Below are 15,874 nucleotides of genomic sequence, written 5' to 3' on the forward strand. Positions count from 1 at the left end.
GGAATAGCCCAAAGATTCCTGGGCCATACAGATTGCCCCTCTACTAATGGCGGAGGCCCAAGTTGCATACTCTTCCCTCTCCCTGGAAGATGCAAAAAAATAAATGACCAAGTGAAGTCTGCCATAGCGGATTGGTTTGGCCTCTATTCAGAAGCGTACTGGCAGAAATTCAGTTCTGTGTCGTATGATCCTGATGGATTTTCAGCCCCGAGGTCATTCTATGGGGAAGGGGATGACTGTCCGTTTTCCAGGAGTTGGAGGTCCAGAGTGGAGGACTTCCTTAATAACTCCAGCTCAAGTGTATTCCTCATGTGGCATCAAGAATGGGCATGTCCACAGATGGATTGCTCTTTCTTCTGTGCTTTTACAGCAATAGAGACCTGCCCTCTTCTGCCTAGAATACAGGTAAGTGTTGAAGTTGGTAATAGAATGTTCGAGGGCTTGGAGGACACTTGCTCTGCTACTACACTGATATAAAGGGATTTGTTGTCCCCAGAGTTGTTGGTGCCCCACAACTAGTCTGCATCTGTTGTGTGCATGGAGATGTTCGGGCCTTCCTGTTGCCATGGTTCCTTTGATAATCAAGGGAAAGACTGCCAAACTACGTGTGGGTGTGTGTCCTTGGTTACCAGCCCCTGTGCTAATAGGTCATGACTGGACTCACTTCCGGGCTCTTGTTCTGCTGGAGGAACAGGTGCCTGCTGCAACCCTTAGAGATACATTTCCCTTTTTCCACTGATTTGTTTCTATCTAGGGTAAAGGCTCCTAAATCTAGGAAACAAAGGATGAGGGATCACAGAGACTGGTTTGCTCATGATGTTTTGTTGTGAAAAATAATGCTACTGCTTGCAATGTGCCTGTAAATGCTGATGTTCCTGTTCATGTCAATGTATCTGATAATTCTGATGAACCAGTTGTTACTAATGTGCCTATGCATGCTGATGTCCATGGTAATGCTGAGAGGTCTAGGGACACTGTGTATAGCAGCCCACCTAATCCTCGTAGTGCTGGGAATAATGCTGAGGTTCAGTTAAGTAGTATTAATGAAGATGTCTTAACACTTCACAGGAGGCTCAAAAACTTCTATATAACTGTAATATCCGAACTCGAGTTTTTTCACCTGGGGATAAAGTCCATTTGTTGTTACCTACTCAGGGAAGTAAATTACTAGCAAAGTGGCAAGGACCTTTTGAAGTAATTTTGAAGTAATTAGAAAGGTTGGCAAAGTAAATTATGAAGTCTCTCAAACTGACTCCTGTAGAGGTACAGTAGGCAGATTTACCAGATTTAACCTGTTGAAAGCATGGAAGGATCAAGAGGTGTTTTTTGTAGACCCTGGTAATTGCCATAGTGACCTTGGTCCACAGATTCCTCAGTCCGATGGGGTCTCTCTACCCCTTGAACCTTTAAATTCAGGCAAGCTGAAGCCTACCTTATTAATGAATTCTCAGATGTTTTTTCTGATAAACCAGGGAGGATCAATTTAGTCTTACATGACATTGTAACCACTCCTGGTGAAAGAGTTCAACAAAGACCCTATAGGCTTCCAAGGGAAAAACAAGCACAGTTAATCAATTAAATACAAGAAATGGTGAAGTTAGGGGTAATTGAGGAGTAGTCTAGCGACTGGTGTAGCCCCATTGTCTTGGTCCCAAAACCAGATGGTTCTACAAGATTCTGCATAGACTTCCGCAAAGTTAATGCAATGTCCAAATTTGATGCATACCCAATGCCAAGGGTCGATGACCTGCTTGATAGGATAGGTTCAGCCAGATATATTTCTACCCTTAATCTTACGAAGGGATATTGGCAAATTGAGCTGACAGAGGAAGCTAGGAAGAAAACTGCTTTTTCTACTCCGTTGGGCCTCTTTCAGTGGAAAACACTGCCTTTTGCCTTGCATGGTGCCCTGATCTCTTTTCAGAGGGTAATGGACCAGGTGCTTCATCCTCATCAGAATTATGCTGCAGCATATTTGGATGATATTGTCATATATAGTCGGCCTTGGTATGCCTATGTTAATAGGCTTAGGGCTGTTCTGCTAATTTTAAGAAATGTGTTCTAGCTAAAAATGAAACCAATTACTTAGGGTATTTGGTGGGCAGTGGGTGTCTGAAGCCCCTTGTGAGTAAGGTACAGACACTAACTGATGCCCCAGTTCCGACTACCAATAAAGAGTTAAGGTCATTCTTGGGTTTAGCAGGCTATTATAGGAGGTCTTTACCTCAATTTTCTACCTTAGCAGAAAAATTCTGCTCCAAATAAACTTGAGTGCTCTAGGGACTGTCAGTCTGCATTCATCAAAATTAAACGTCTTTTGTGTAAAGGCCCAGTTTTAAAGTCTCCAGATTTTGCCAAGTCTTTTGTCATACAAACAATCATCTCAGAAGTGAGCTTGGGGGCAGTTTTGTGTCAGGAGTTTGATGGCATTGAACACCCTATTCTTAGTAGAACGTTGTTCCCACGAGAGTAGGTATTCTGTAATAGCAAAAGAACGCCTTGCTATAAAATGGGCTCTTGAGTCATTGAGATATTATCTTTGTGGGGTCAGGTTTACTGTGATGTCAACTACATCCCCTAGAACCCAAACAGTGTGAAAATGCCTGAGGAGCAGAAACGCAAAGGTAGTTTTTATTTAATACATTTTTTAAGTTGTAATTAGTAATGTAGAGCTACATACTGTATTTAAACATTTCCATTATAATTTAAAAATCTCTTGCCATTATTGCATAGAAGTTGGTAGCTGATTTTATCCTAGCCAGGCAATTATTATCACCGTTATCAGTCATGGTTAGTTTTGAGGGTCACAGAAAATCAGGACAGTCAGCTGCTTGTCTTCTTATAGTTAGCCATGATCACGGACAAACCAGAAACAGTAAGCTCCAGGACACGGGAGCTCCCTGTACCATTGATGGTCTCTGATCCGGCACTACTAGCTCACACCGAGACCTGATGGGACTCGTTCATTGAGACCAGTGCCAATACGAAGAGGTGATGGGAGAATGGCGCCGGCTTACACACCACATGGCTGACAGGTGTCCAACACAGTGCCCCCACGCTCCTGACACTATCCTGAGCCTGGTCATTCCTATCTGGTATAGCAAGAGCCGGGACATGCGAGCACCTCACACTCCTGGTGGTCTTTAACCCGGCATCACCAGCCTGTATCCAGACCATGACAGGACCCGGAGACCAAGAATGGCATTTATACACAGAGGAGATGGGAGAGCGGTGGGCGCTTATTCACTGTGCGGTATACAAGCATCTTACACAGTACTGATAGCACTCCCAAACTCCATCCTCAATCTGGTCTATTTTTTTCTGGTCTAACAAAAACTGGGTGAGTGACAATACATTCACGCTAAAAAGGACAGAGCTAATTCAATACGCTGTGTATATACAGTTCAAATCAATACAAGTACCACTAAAAGTGATATACAATTCTCTACTCAATCGGTTTTACATTAATGTGAACAAAGTGGTCACTGGCAATTTATAACTCTCTCTGAGGGATTGTTATCATTCTATATCCACCGGTGAATTTCCTATATACTGATCCACTTAGCCGGACCCGGCTCATTGGTTAGGACTATCTAAGACATTGGGGATATTCATGCATATAAAAATTTTTATATATATATAACATCAGAGTATATCCCAAGAGATTTTTTCCTGTGATTCTAACATAAAAAATAATTAGCCATCAGCTGACATCACCCAATTAGATGGGAATTCATTACACCATTTTATATTGTGTTACTTATTATATTAATTGTGTTTATATGTGTTTTTTTACATGTTTATATATTTGGATTAAATGTGTTTCCTAATCACATGTTGTTGATGGTTTACACTTCCAAGAGCGTGGTTACTAGTTTTTCTTCTTCTTGTATGGTTAATTTTGTGCAACTGAATAAAGAAATGCGGTTCGCTATAAATGTTGGTGCATGCCCGAATATTAAATAAACCTTGTCTGTAATAAAGTATATAAATGCAATGTATACTTTATATTTCATTAGCTTTCTCCATTTTGTTGATAATTCCCATTGAACACTTTATTTTGTAAAGGAAAATATTAACACCATACCTAAGTGTGGTATTCAACCTTTTAAAGGAATACAGGAGTTATACAGAGTTAATTAAAGAACAATTAACCATTTTTCTAATTGACTAACTGTGATGGTATTGAAAATCTATTTGTTTGTGCACAGTTGGAGCTTAATGATACAACAGGTCAAATGATGATTAAATATGAAGCTCAGTTGCTTAATGCATCAAAACAATTTTTAATTGGCCGGGGAGAATTGTTTATGTGTCAAAAGCATCCAGTATTTCATATTGGGTATTTGTTATTTCATTTTTAAAATAAAAGACCCCGAGAAGCGAAGAGAGTCGTGACTTTTATTTTTAGTACAATAGTGGACTGATTAAACTCTGGAGAAGTCCTCAAATGACTTTTCTGGCTAAGCACAATGCGGCATATTGCAGAAAAATGCAAATTGAATGTTTAATTATAGATGCATATAATGCACTAGCAGGAAATTAACTTGGTAACAACTTTGCACTTTGGTTGGCCAATTCTTCACATCACTACAGTATACAGGAAGCCATAAACATTCAAAGTTGCAATTGTCAGTGCAGGTTTTTGCATTTGCAACAAGAAGCAGTGTTAAACTCGGGGGCAAATTTGCTAAGGATCGGTTTTAATTAGGGATGTGCACTGACCTCCGTGTTTTGGATTTGGTTTTGGATCTGTATTTCCTTCAAGGTTTTGGATCTGGAATTAGTTTTGCAAACTACCCTCAAGTGTTTTGGTTTCGGTTTAGGATCTGGATTTTTTAAATAAAAAAATAAAATTAAAAATTAAAAAAAAAAAAGTTAAAAATAAAAAGTTTTAAAAACAGCTAAAATCATGTAATTTATGCAATCGAAAACCAGAAATTTGAATTTAAAATCCGAATTTCAAACCACAAAAAGATCAGAACTGTGACCCGGATTTACCTAGATCTCCTCAGGAGATTAGAACCGCCATTCAGATTTACCCGGACAAGAAGATCAGGTGGATTCTGATTTCTGGAGAACCGGACCGCACATCCCTAGTTTAAACTGATTTAATCCAATAACAAATCGATCTAAATCGATCAACATCGATGTTATGTTTCAGGGGCTAAATCGCACATATCTGCCTGGGTGCGAGAGATCATGTTTTGAAAAATATAAAATAAAATTACTATTGAAAAGTAAAAAAGAAAAGACACATGTTTTGTAACTTTTTCTCATATTCACTTTTCACATTCCGAATATCATCGGAAAGGTTAAGCTGAATAAAATTGTCTTTTAATTGTGTTTGTCATTCAAACTCAAAAAAACAATATACTCGTACACATTGGACCAATTCGCATTGTGATCAAAATAACTTTTTAGAACTGTTGGCACTTTTCCTGAATTTACTGATTTACTGTAGTTGAACAAGTAATAAACCTTTGTGAATCGATTTGCCAAATGTAGAGGGAGGGTGGAACACCACCATGCAGGGCGACTACAGTAAGGCTATTTTATTGTAATTAGCAAGAGATTCAGACCCACAAAGAGACACCTGTCTGTAGCCATTACAGTTAGGGGAGCTGGAGGATTACTGTAAAAATACGCACTGATGCTGAAGATGGTCACGAACACTCGCTGGCGTCTTCTGATTGGATGATTGCGAATTCACCACTGAAGCCAGGGGCGTATTTAGAGAGGTGACGGCATGTGATCACTCACCGTTCGGGGGCCCACCCCTCTCTCTCCAGCAGCTGCAGTGCACTGATAGGTTCAATAGACTTCAGGCACTAGTCTGTGCCCGGAGTCTACTGTGTACTGTATGTGCAGGACACCGGGAAAATGGCCACGGTGGCCATTTTCCATGCATTCTGTGTAGTGCCTCTCCAGCCAATGTGGGACTTCGGAGAGGTAAGTCTTAGAAAGTATGGATGCAGGATGTTGCGTTGTGGGCCCCTGAATGGGTGCACACCTGGCACCCATTATAGATAAGCCCCTGACTGAAGCTCATCGATTGTCTGCTGTGTATATTATATTATTTTGAGGATGTGATTTAGAGTAAGTTTTCTGCTACTTTCAATCGTACACATACATACAATTCTGTATCTGTAGTTTTCATTATTGGAAAAATAGCTAATGCTTATTTTTCTGTAAAAAATTGTTGTGGGCATACTTCCCAAATCTATGAGTGCTCTCCCAACCTCCTGACAGAGTTTGTCCATCCCCCGCATGCTGCCCATTCCCCGACTTAAATTGGTGTGCATGGAGTTGGGTGACTTGGTCCGCCATTTTAGTCCCATCCTCTGTGCTACAATGCCATGAACTGCGGACGCAGAGCCACAATGACACTTTCGCTGCACCACGTCCCCACCCATTGGACATGGATGCCCCCTATGGGGCTCCGAAAATTTAATCAAATATGGTTAAAGGGCGGTCAAATGTGTTTGTAGGCAGTGCTTTAAAGTGACTTGATTATTTTACCCTGATATACAGTAGCAAATATTGCCAGTGTTGTAACAGACCACAAGGGGTCTACTGCCAAAGAGATCCACTGAGATTAGGGTATGAAAAGAGGGAAATGGTTCGATTCCCGGCAGCGCCTGGCCGACAAAAGCAGAGTTCCCGGCAGCGGAAGCCCGACAGCACTGGAAATCCCGATTGTCGCTAAGGTAAGTATAAACTAACCTAACCCCCTAACCCTAACCCTCCTTACGGGCGCCTAACCCTAACCTCCCCCCCAAGTGCCTAACCCTAATTCCCCCTCTAAGTGCCTAACCCTAACCCCCCCTTCCCTGCTGCCTAAACCTAAGTCCCCCGGGGGGTGCCTAACCCTAAGTCCCCCTGGGGCAGGTGCCTAACCCTAAGTCCCCCCCGAGTGCCCTAAACCTAACCCTCCCTCCCCACGGCTGTCCACTCGCGGCGCCCGGCATCCCTTCGATCGGGATGATGGGCGCCGGTCTCCCGGCGTCAGGGAAATGTCAGGCGTCTACATCTAGACACCCGGCATTTCACCGTCACTGGGATATGACAGTCGGGAAGCTGGCTGTCGGTATTAAGGCAGCCAGTTTCCCGATTGTATACCGAAAAGAGGATTCTCTAGCCTTGGGTTATCATTTGTTTTAACACTTTTGGTTTTGTGTAGCTGTCCAGCATCAGCGGTTGGACATCGTAGACAACAGTTTAGTAGCATTGCACTGGGTTCCTAGACCCCGCTCTGCAATTTATTTTAAGGCAAAATGAGGCAAAATTGCATCATAGCAAGCAAATCAGAAAGCTATTATATTTACACCATATGCTCTGCAAGAAAGCCCGCACTATGGGGGTCATTCAGACCCACTCGCGAGCGGAAGTATGCTCGCAAGTGGGTCGATGTTCCCCACTGCGCATGTGCAAGACGGAGGGAGCTCCATCGTGCGCATGCGCGAGACCCGGCGAGCGAAGGACTTTCCATCGCTCCGGGTCTCGCACCAAAGGGGGCGTGCTGTCGATGTTGATTGACAGCACGCCCCCTTTGGTGGGCATGCCTCCAGAAGGAGGCGTTCCCATGGGAATGCCCACCGTCTGATGCCGGCCCCACTGACATCACTAGTGAGGTCAGTGGGAGTGATTTTGGCTCTGATAGAGCCAAAATCACTCCAGGGCTTGCGGTTGAGAATCCCGACCACAGGGTTTCACTCGCAAGTCCGATGATCGCGATTGTCAAGACCTTCACGACCATCTTGTTGGACGCTCGTATATGCTGTGGGTGGTGACCCCCAGCTATACGAGCGTCCAGGAGGACGCTCCATTTTAATGGAGGTGGGCCCTGATTCAGAGCGAGCGCTCTGGTCAGAGTGTCCGGCTCTGAATCAGGGCCCATATGTCTTCCACCTCCTTGTTTGATTGGCCAATTTTATGTGAGTTGTAGACCGGAAAACATGTACTGCATAGTCCCAAATGGATTCACAATTTTATCTTATGTCAATATATTTAATTAAAATGAATACTATTTTCTTTTATTTATAACAGGTATCTTGTTCATATACCATATCTTAGGCTGTTCATTTTAATACAGATGGACTTGTTAAAGATGGCATTATTTAAATAAATGATAAGAAGAATAATAACGTTTTTAGAATACACACAGTGCCAGAATCGCTTAGAGGAGCAGTGTTAATCACTTACCAATTAAATGATTAGAACTCAAACTATCTTCTTAAAATTAATAGTGATAATAAATCAGTATACAACTTCATATAGTACAGGTTTTAACACTATGCACATTTAAATTAGGACTGATGTGGTTGAAGTAATAAATTAGAGATGTGCGCCGACCCCCGTGTTTTGGTTTTGGATCTCCCATGGTTTTGAATCTGGATTGGTTTTGCCAAAACCTCACCTCCGTGTTTTTGGATCCTGATTTTTTCTTAAAAAATAATAAAAACAGCTAAAATCACATAAAATGGGCCAGTTTTCATTCCTACAGTATTATTAACCTCAATAACATTTATTTCCACTCATTTCCAGTCAACTTTGACCACCTCACAGCTCACTATATTGTTTTCATCCAGTTTAGGCCCAACAATTGCACCAAGCTAGCTGGCTGACTAAGCTAAGCAGTCGCCAGTACAAACGCATGGCAGTTCAACTTCCAATATGGCACATTAGGAAACAAATGTTTTTATTATTCAAGAGAGGCCTGAGGGAGTTGGAGTATGTATGTAGTTGAAGGCAGGGACAGGAAGGGTTGATTGGTAGTTAATTTAATAAATTTTTTTGATTCCAAAGAAAATTTATGAGGGAGAAGAGGAGGGGATGAAGCATTGACATTTAAAAAAACATAGTTAGTTAGTAGCCTTAAAGTGCTTGCTGGGAGTGGATTTTCATCCCAGAAGGAATAAAGACATTGTTTTTTCTTCCCAACAGGTACAGATCTGAAGAGAGAGAGGCACATGTAAATAACTACTGGCAGGAAAAAGAGGAAATTTGGGGGTAATTTTAGTTATACAGTACTAGAGTTTCTAAAAATTAAAAGTGTTCATGTTGCCAATAGCAACCAATCAGATTGTAGCTATCATTTCTCTATTGCATTCTAGAAAATGATAGATAGGATCTGATTGGTTGCTATGGGCAACATGAACACTTTTTATATTTAGAAACTTTAGTAAATAAATATACCCCTTGGAAGCCCTTACACAAAAAAACTGCCTTTGCTTTACTTGAGCTGCCCACCCTCCAGTGTGTACTCAGAAAGAGTTTTCAGCACAGCCAGGAACCTTGTCAGTGATCGGCCTGAGACTACTTCCCCAAAATATGGAAAAGATGATCTCCATTAAAATGAACTACAAATTCTATGAGAAAGACCTTTACTGTCAATTATGTGCAAAAATTACGCAGGCACCTATATTGGTGGATTCCAGCAGGGACAAAATAATATTGTGTGAAGATTTTACCATCACCCAAGCCTATATCGTCATCCCATCCTGTGATGTGTTGAAATTACAGCAACGCTCCCTGTTAGATTGGGGATTCATTGTCCACTTTAGTGGATGTGAGCTTCATTTTAGTCCATATGATCACCACACACCCTACACATCTTCTGACCTGGGCTACAGGAGCAGCAGCTGCACTCTGGAATATGGCTGCATGGAGTTGCCCCTCTGACTCACTGATAGTCAGGTAGAGGAGCTATGGGTAGGGAGTAGGGACACTATAATCAGAAAACACAGTTTGAGCTGCTTTATTCCATTTTTTTATCCATATTCTCTATTTTCACCTTTGAAAATGTTTATACAAATCTCAGCAGAGGTGTTTGTGATGGTGCCATGGCTAACGCACACACACACTTAAAAAAAACAGATTGATTGATTTAATTAATATTTTGGGGGCACTTGGGAGAGCACCCGAACGAGACAGAGAGCACAGCACCCCTGCGCACCTACGCAAGGTGACAAGTGTGGCTAACACTCACACAAAAAAAATTGTTTATTTATTTTATTTTCTTATTTGGACACTGGGGGTGAACCCCTGAAAGAGACAGCAGCCCCTTGACAGAGAGCAACACAGCACCCCTGCGCACCTACGCCGATGACAGGTGTGGCTAACACACAAAATATATATTTTTTTCACACTGGGGGTGGGTGAAGAGCATCCCTGAAGGACAGAGCCCCCCTTGAACAACACAGCACTACAGCCAGCCAGCCCATATGGACAGGACAACAGTCAGCCAGCCCCTATGGACAGGACAACAGCCAGCCAGCCCCTATGGACAGGACAAAAGTCAGTCAGCCCCTATGGACAGGACAACAGCCAGCCAGCCCCTATGGACTGGACAACAGCCAGTCAGCCAGCCCCTATGGATTGGACAACAGTCAGCCGCTATGGACAGGACAACAGCCAGCCAGCCCCTATGGACAGGACAAAAGCCAGTCAGACCCTCAATAAACAGCCAGCCAGCCCTTATGGACTGGACAATAGCCAACAGCGTCGGCGTGCAACAGCAACAGCAGAGATTCCCGGGTAGAGACTCTGGAGCTGCGGCTGTTTGACAGCATCAGCTGTCAAGGGGGAGAGGGGCCAGCTTTACACTAGCGCATAACCCCTCTCACCGATGCCTCTCCTCCACTGGCAGCATTGGGGGTGGAGAAAATATGACAAGCCCCACCCCCATATCCCTGCAGATTGCATCCTTACATTGCGGGGTGCGGGGCCTAATGAATTAACGAGGTGGCCGGATTCTTTAGTAATCTGTACCAGGCCAGCAGGAGCATCAAGTGTAAGTACGGATGTGTACTGTTTTAGTGTGTGTGTGTGTGTGTATGTAAGTATGTGATATTGTGCATATGTGTTAGTGTGCATACTGTGTATGTATGTATTAATGTGTATATATGTGTTAGTGTGTGTATACTGCTTATGTGTATGTGTGAGTGTTTGCCCCTGTCTTCATGTAGCCTGGGCTGGGGGCAGCTTTGTGTGGGGCTTTTGGGGGTGGGGTGGGGAGGATGGGGCTTAGGCTCGGCTCTGTGAGGCTTGAAGGGGGCCACAACTAAGTTGCCCTGGGGCCTCCACAAGCCTTATTCGGCCCTGACAGTGTTGTTATATTTTCACCACTGGTGTTGATGAAGGTGGTCTGGGAAAGGTTTATGATGGGGTAGCATTGCTTCTGTTAGTATACAGCATCAGATTGGTGTGTCCTGTTACCCCCCTATGTTAGTGAATGCTGACCTTTCTTTATAGTTCTTCTAGGGGTAAATGTAATAGGGTTAGAGTTTTTTCTGTGGGACAGGCACATTTAAAGGTACGAGTTTGGCCCACAATTCGACAAATTGAATAGCCTGCAAGCGTGAGTTTGAGGCTATTACATTGTGCGAGTCCGTGTGAGTTTTTTTGTATGAAAACTCAGATCGTCATGTGACTTTCATTACAAGGTCCGAATTACACAGGAGCCTAGACAGATCAGTGAGATCCGTGAATGCTTCTGTGTTAAAAAAAATAATAAAATGTAATGTTAACAAAATGTAGTAATGTTAAAAATATAAAAATAAAAATAACATGGGATCCCCCCTAAAAGCACAATTAGGAACAGGCTTTTCTGAGTAGGTCCTGGTTTTGAAAATACCGGGGGAAAAAATATAGGGTTCCCCTATATTTTCATTAACTAGCACAGGGCTCAGTAAGCCAGTACTGGTTGTGGAAATACAGGTGACAAAATGAGTAGGGGTCCCTTGTAATTTCCACAACCAGCTCCAGACTCCTTCTAGTGGGGGTGTAATACCATAGCTGGGTGACCCTTTCACTGGGTCCCCAGGCCAAAGCATTTTCACGTGACCACAGGTCAGCCCAGGTCTGGGATCCCTGGGGAGGTGGGGACCACCCCAATAAAGTAACCTTTGGTAACCTAGCGGTTCCCTCCATTGCAGTCAATGGTGGGAACCGCTCATTGGCTGGAAGAGGAAGAGGCTCGTCTCTCTCAGCCAATGAATGCTCAGCCAAAGCATTTATATGGTAAATGTCACAGCTTTGCCCGCATTCGTGACGACGGTACTATATCTGTGGCTCTGGTATTGGCGGTTTGTTATTTTCTGAAGACAGTGGTTGCATACATAGACCAAAGATGACCGGAACCAAGGGGTAGGTGAGTATGGATTTTTTTTACAGGTGTCATGGATACTACATGGAGAAGAGGACATGAATGGCTACAGGGATTATAGCTGAGTATGTGTGAGTATGAGTGGAGTGTGTGTAATAAGCTTCTACTTTCATGGTGTGTGTGTCCTGTGTTTATTTTAATATTTCTTTTGCAGGTAAACTAGAGGTACTAGAGCTCACTGATCTGTGAAGGTGTCTGTGTAACTCGGACCTGCGCAGGCTCTACTCACTAGCCTGAAACAGGTCTATTATTTTACGAGTTTAAGGGTAATAGTGTGCACATTAAAAATCCAAGTACATTGCATCCTCACAATGGCAAAACACCTGGATGCAAGTTTGCATGTTCTCGTACCCTTTTACATTGGTCAAGTTTAAAAAATGTGCAAGTCTACTTCTAAACTTGCACATTTTATAAACTCCAGACCCTATTACATTTGGCCGCTAGTCTATAATTATTTATACCAGCTTTCAGCATTTCAGCCAGGGAGTAAAGCCAATTTAAGTAATGTTATTGTGGCTCTTAGATGCCCCTTAAATGGTACTTACAATTTTAAAATGGAGTTCTATTTTTCTGGTTCCAACATTCGGCATGGGGCATCATGACATATCACATTAATTGTATATCTATGGTGATGTTTTCTTCATTCGATGGCAGGGTACTCTTTTAGGTCTGCTTTGCACATATGTGGTTGCAAACCATCAATGGTTCAACCATCAATGTTTCCTGAAAATTTCTGCTAGCCATTAATGGTCCTTCAATGGACAACCTATTATCATATTTTGCTCATGTGAAATGCAGGCAACTGTAGCTCCTGAGGATGGTGCATGGCTTGGCCCCTGTATGAGATTGTTGGGAGACACCTGAAGAATTATGTAATAGAGGAAACACCAGGCTTTGGGAAGGAGATAATGACTCAGACTAGTCAGGTCACCAAGTGGGATGAGCCAATGGATTGTCATGTGAGTGCCTGGCACTGCTATAGGCTGGTCACCTATGGAGCCAGAGTATATAAAGTCTGGTTTCCCTTTATGTGTAAGACTGTGCTTGAGGTATGAGAGAAACATGTGAATATTTATTTGCAACTGTACAAATATGATGTAAGGAGTGTAACGTAACACAATGCACCATCTACTGAAAGTAACGTGGTGGAGGAGTGCTTTGGATCTTGCCGCCATGTTCTGTTCTCAGAATGAGGCAAAATGTTGTCTTTCACTGACAAAACGTCATCTTTGTCCATGAAAAATAATGTTTTGAGTCATTCTGAGATCCGAACTTAGGGCCGTATTCAAGTAGCTACGGAATGTGCCGTTTGGAGAAAAGTTTTCGCCGATTTGGACTTTTCACCTGTTTTCATCTTATCTCCGTATTCAATTCCAGAAAAAAAAAACAGGTGAAAAGTTTTCTCTAGGTACTGTATAGACAGGCGAATTGGAAGTGCAAAATCTCTATTTAGGGGTGCAAATGTAAGGATTTGGTCCAGAACCCTTTGGACACCCCCCGAATGAGTAATCAGTCCACATTAAAAATAACGAAAATGAAAAAAGTGTTGGAAAATGGGTAAAAAGTGGGGGGCCTGGTACTTTGGGGAGCTGTATGGATGGGACAGGTATTTTTGGGATTACACGAAGCTGCCGCAGGTGTATTTTTAAGATTTTTAAATCATCACTTTAAAGACATCAAAATATGCTAGTACCCATTTTCATGTACCTCAAATTTCACCTCGGTACTTATTTTTCCCCAAATAAATTGCTTTCTATAATTTTTCAGCACTTATGCATATAAGCATATAACAGCCAATTCTGACACTTTAAGAACACAAAATACTTTTATTATTAGGGCTATTGGGACACTTCTGTATTGATTTCTAATGTTAGTGCAGCTTTTCCTGGGGTACAGACTGATTTCCCCAAAATCTTAGGGACTTTTCCTCAGTTTCGCTTTCCGCCGATTTCGCCTGTCTGCCTTTTCACGTCTTTTGGAATTGAATACGGAGATAAGCGGGAGCGCGCACGGAACATGTATCGCCTGAAAACATGCAAAGGCGGCGAAAACATGGCGGCTCAGCTTTTCGCGGCTAATTGAATACAGGCCTTAGTGGGAAGATCCGAGCTAAAACCAAACCGCTTATCTCTAGGAGGAAGTTGGCAAAACTGTGTAACTACCATGCTTATTGTGCTGGAGAGAGAAGTGTAAATACAGTTTTGTTCTTGTTTCTACATGAGATGTTCTGAAGCCCAATATTGAAAAAGAGGAAATTGAAGAGCTGACAGGGTCTCTAATTAAAAATGTAATTACTATAAAATATTTACTAACAACAATCACAATACAAGAAAGAACATATGTGACACATGGATATTACACAGTATAAATGTAAAATGTTTGATAGATACAATGGGCCTAAGGGGCTGATTCAGACCCATTCGCTATGATGCGAACGCTCGCAGCTGGCCGATGCGCGTGCGCTAAACAATGCGAGAGATCGGGATGCGTTCGCGTGAATGCGTATTGACTGCTCAGCAGAGTGAGTGACAGGAGAGGCCGTTAGTAGGTGGTGACAGGGGCTGACCACTGGAAACGGGGGGAGTGGAGGTGCGAACGCAGGCGTGCCTGAGCATCTCAACGCCGTTTCAGAGGTGCACATCATTAAAAGGCAGCGTCATAATACACGTCACTTGGTGGAATATCACTCTGAAGTGATCGCTGTGCTTGCAGCAGGGTAAAGGCAACCATAAGTGCTGCGATCGCATCCGATGGTGCTCGATGTAGCAGTGGTTGCAAGCACTTCCAGGAGATGACTTGTGCATGTGGGCATCTTATGACTGGCTGGTGGACATCTACATACACATTGTGATCGCATGTCAAGACTTAGTGGGCGTGCTTATGCCTTGGTGTGCGATCGCCTACCATGCCGTCACTTAGCCGAATTTGCATACGCTGTGAGCGAGCGTACGCATCTAGCGACCGTGTCTGAATGAGCTCCTAAATTCAAAGGTGGACACAAAGACAATGCTGGATGCAAGCGGCGGATGTTTATAGTCTGCGTACGTGTCCAAGCCACTCTGCACATGTGTCCCAGTGGTTACAGCCGCAAGCCGAGAATAAATTTAGACGCAGAGAGAGGCAATTTCAGTGGGTGTTCCTGCGTATCGAGACAGGGAGTGGCTAGCCAGAATCAGGCATGGCACAGTCAGTGACAGTTACACTGAATTTGGCTGCCATATTCAGATTGACATTCTGTGCCTCCATAGGGCTTGTGCATTACTTGATGGTGCAACCAATGTGCGGCCGACGGTAATACGCAAATAGTAGGATTATCGACACAATAGGTGGCCATCTCTGTATAAATCACATTGGCTGTGGCATTATCTTAAAGATGCATTTGCACTGCGGAAAATAATACATTAGCATTCACCTTTGCACCGGGACCAATATCTGTATACCACAACTGCCTCATCTAATGAAGATAATAATATTATTGATATCTTGCACTTGATAATACTCAGATATCAATCCCAAAGGCACAGCATCTTGGACTAAATGATTGAAATTCAAATAACATGATGTCAGTGTTGGTCATGTGCAGAGGCGGGCTGGGCCGGGGGGCAGGGTGCCATCTGCCCCCCAGGCCGGTACAATTTAAGTTTTCTAGGGCCGCCAGGCTGCGAGAGGCAGAGGATGCTTCTGCTCCCCAGCCACTGCTCTGCA

The sequence above is a fragment of the Taudactylus pleione genome, unplaced genomic scaffold, assembly GCF_031769625.1.
Source record: "Taudactylus pleione unplaced genomic scaffold, aTauple2 ptg000360l, whole genome shotgun sequence".
NCBI classification, from domain to species: domain Eukaryota; kingdom Metazoa; phylum Chordata; class Amphibia; order Anura; family Myobatrachidae; genus Taudactylus; species Taudactylus pleione.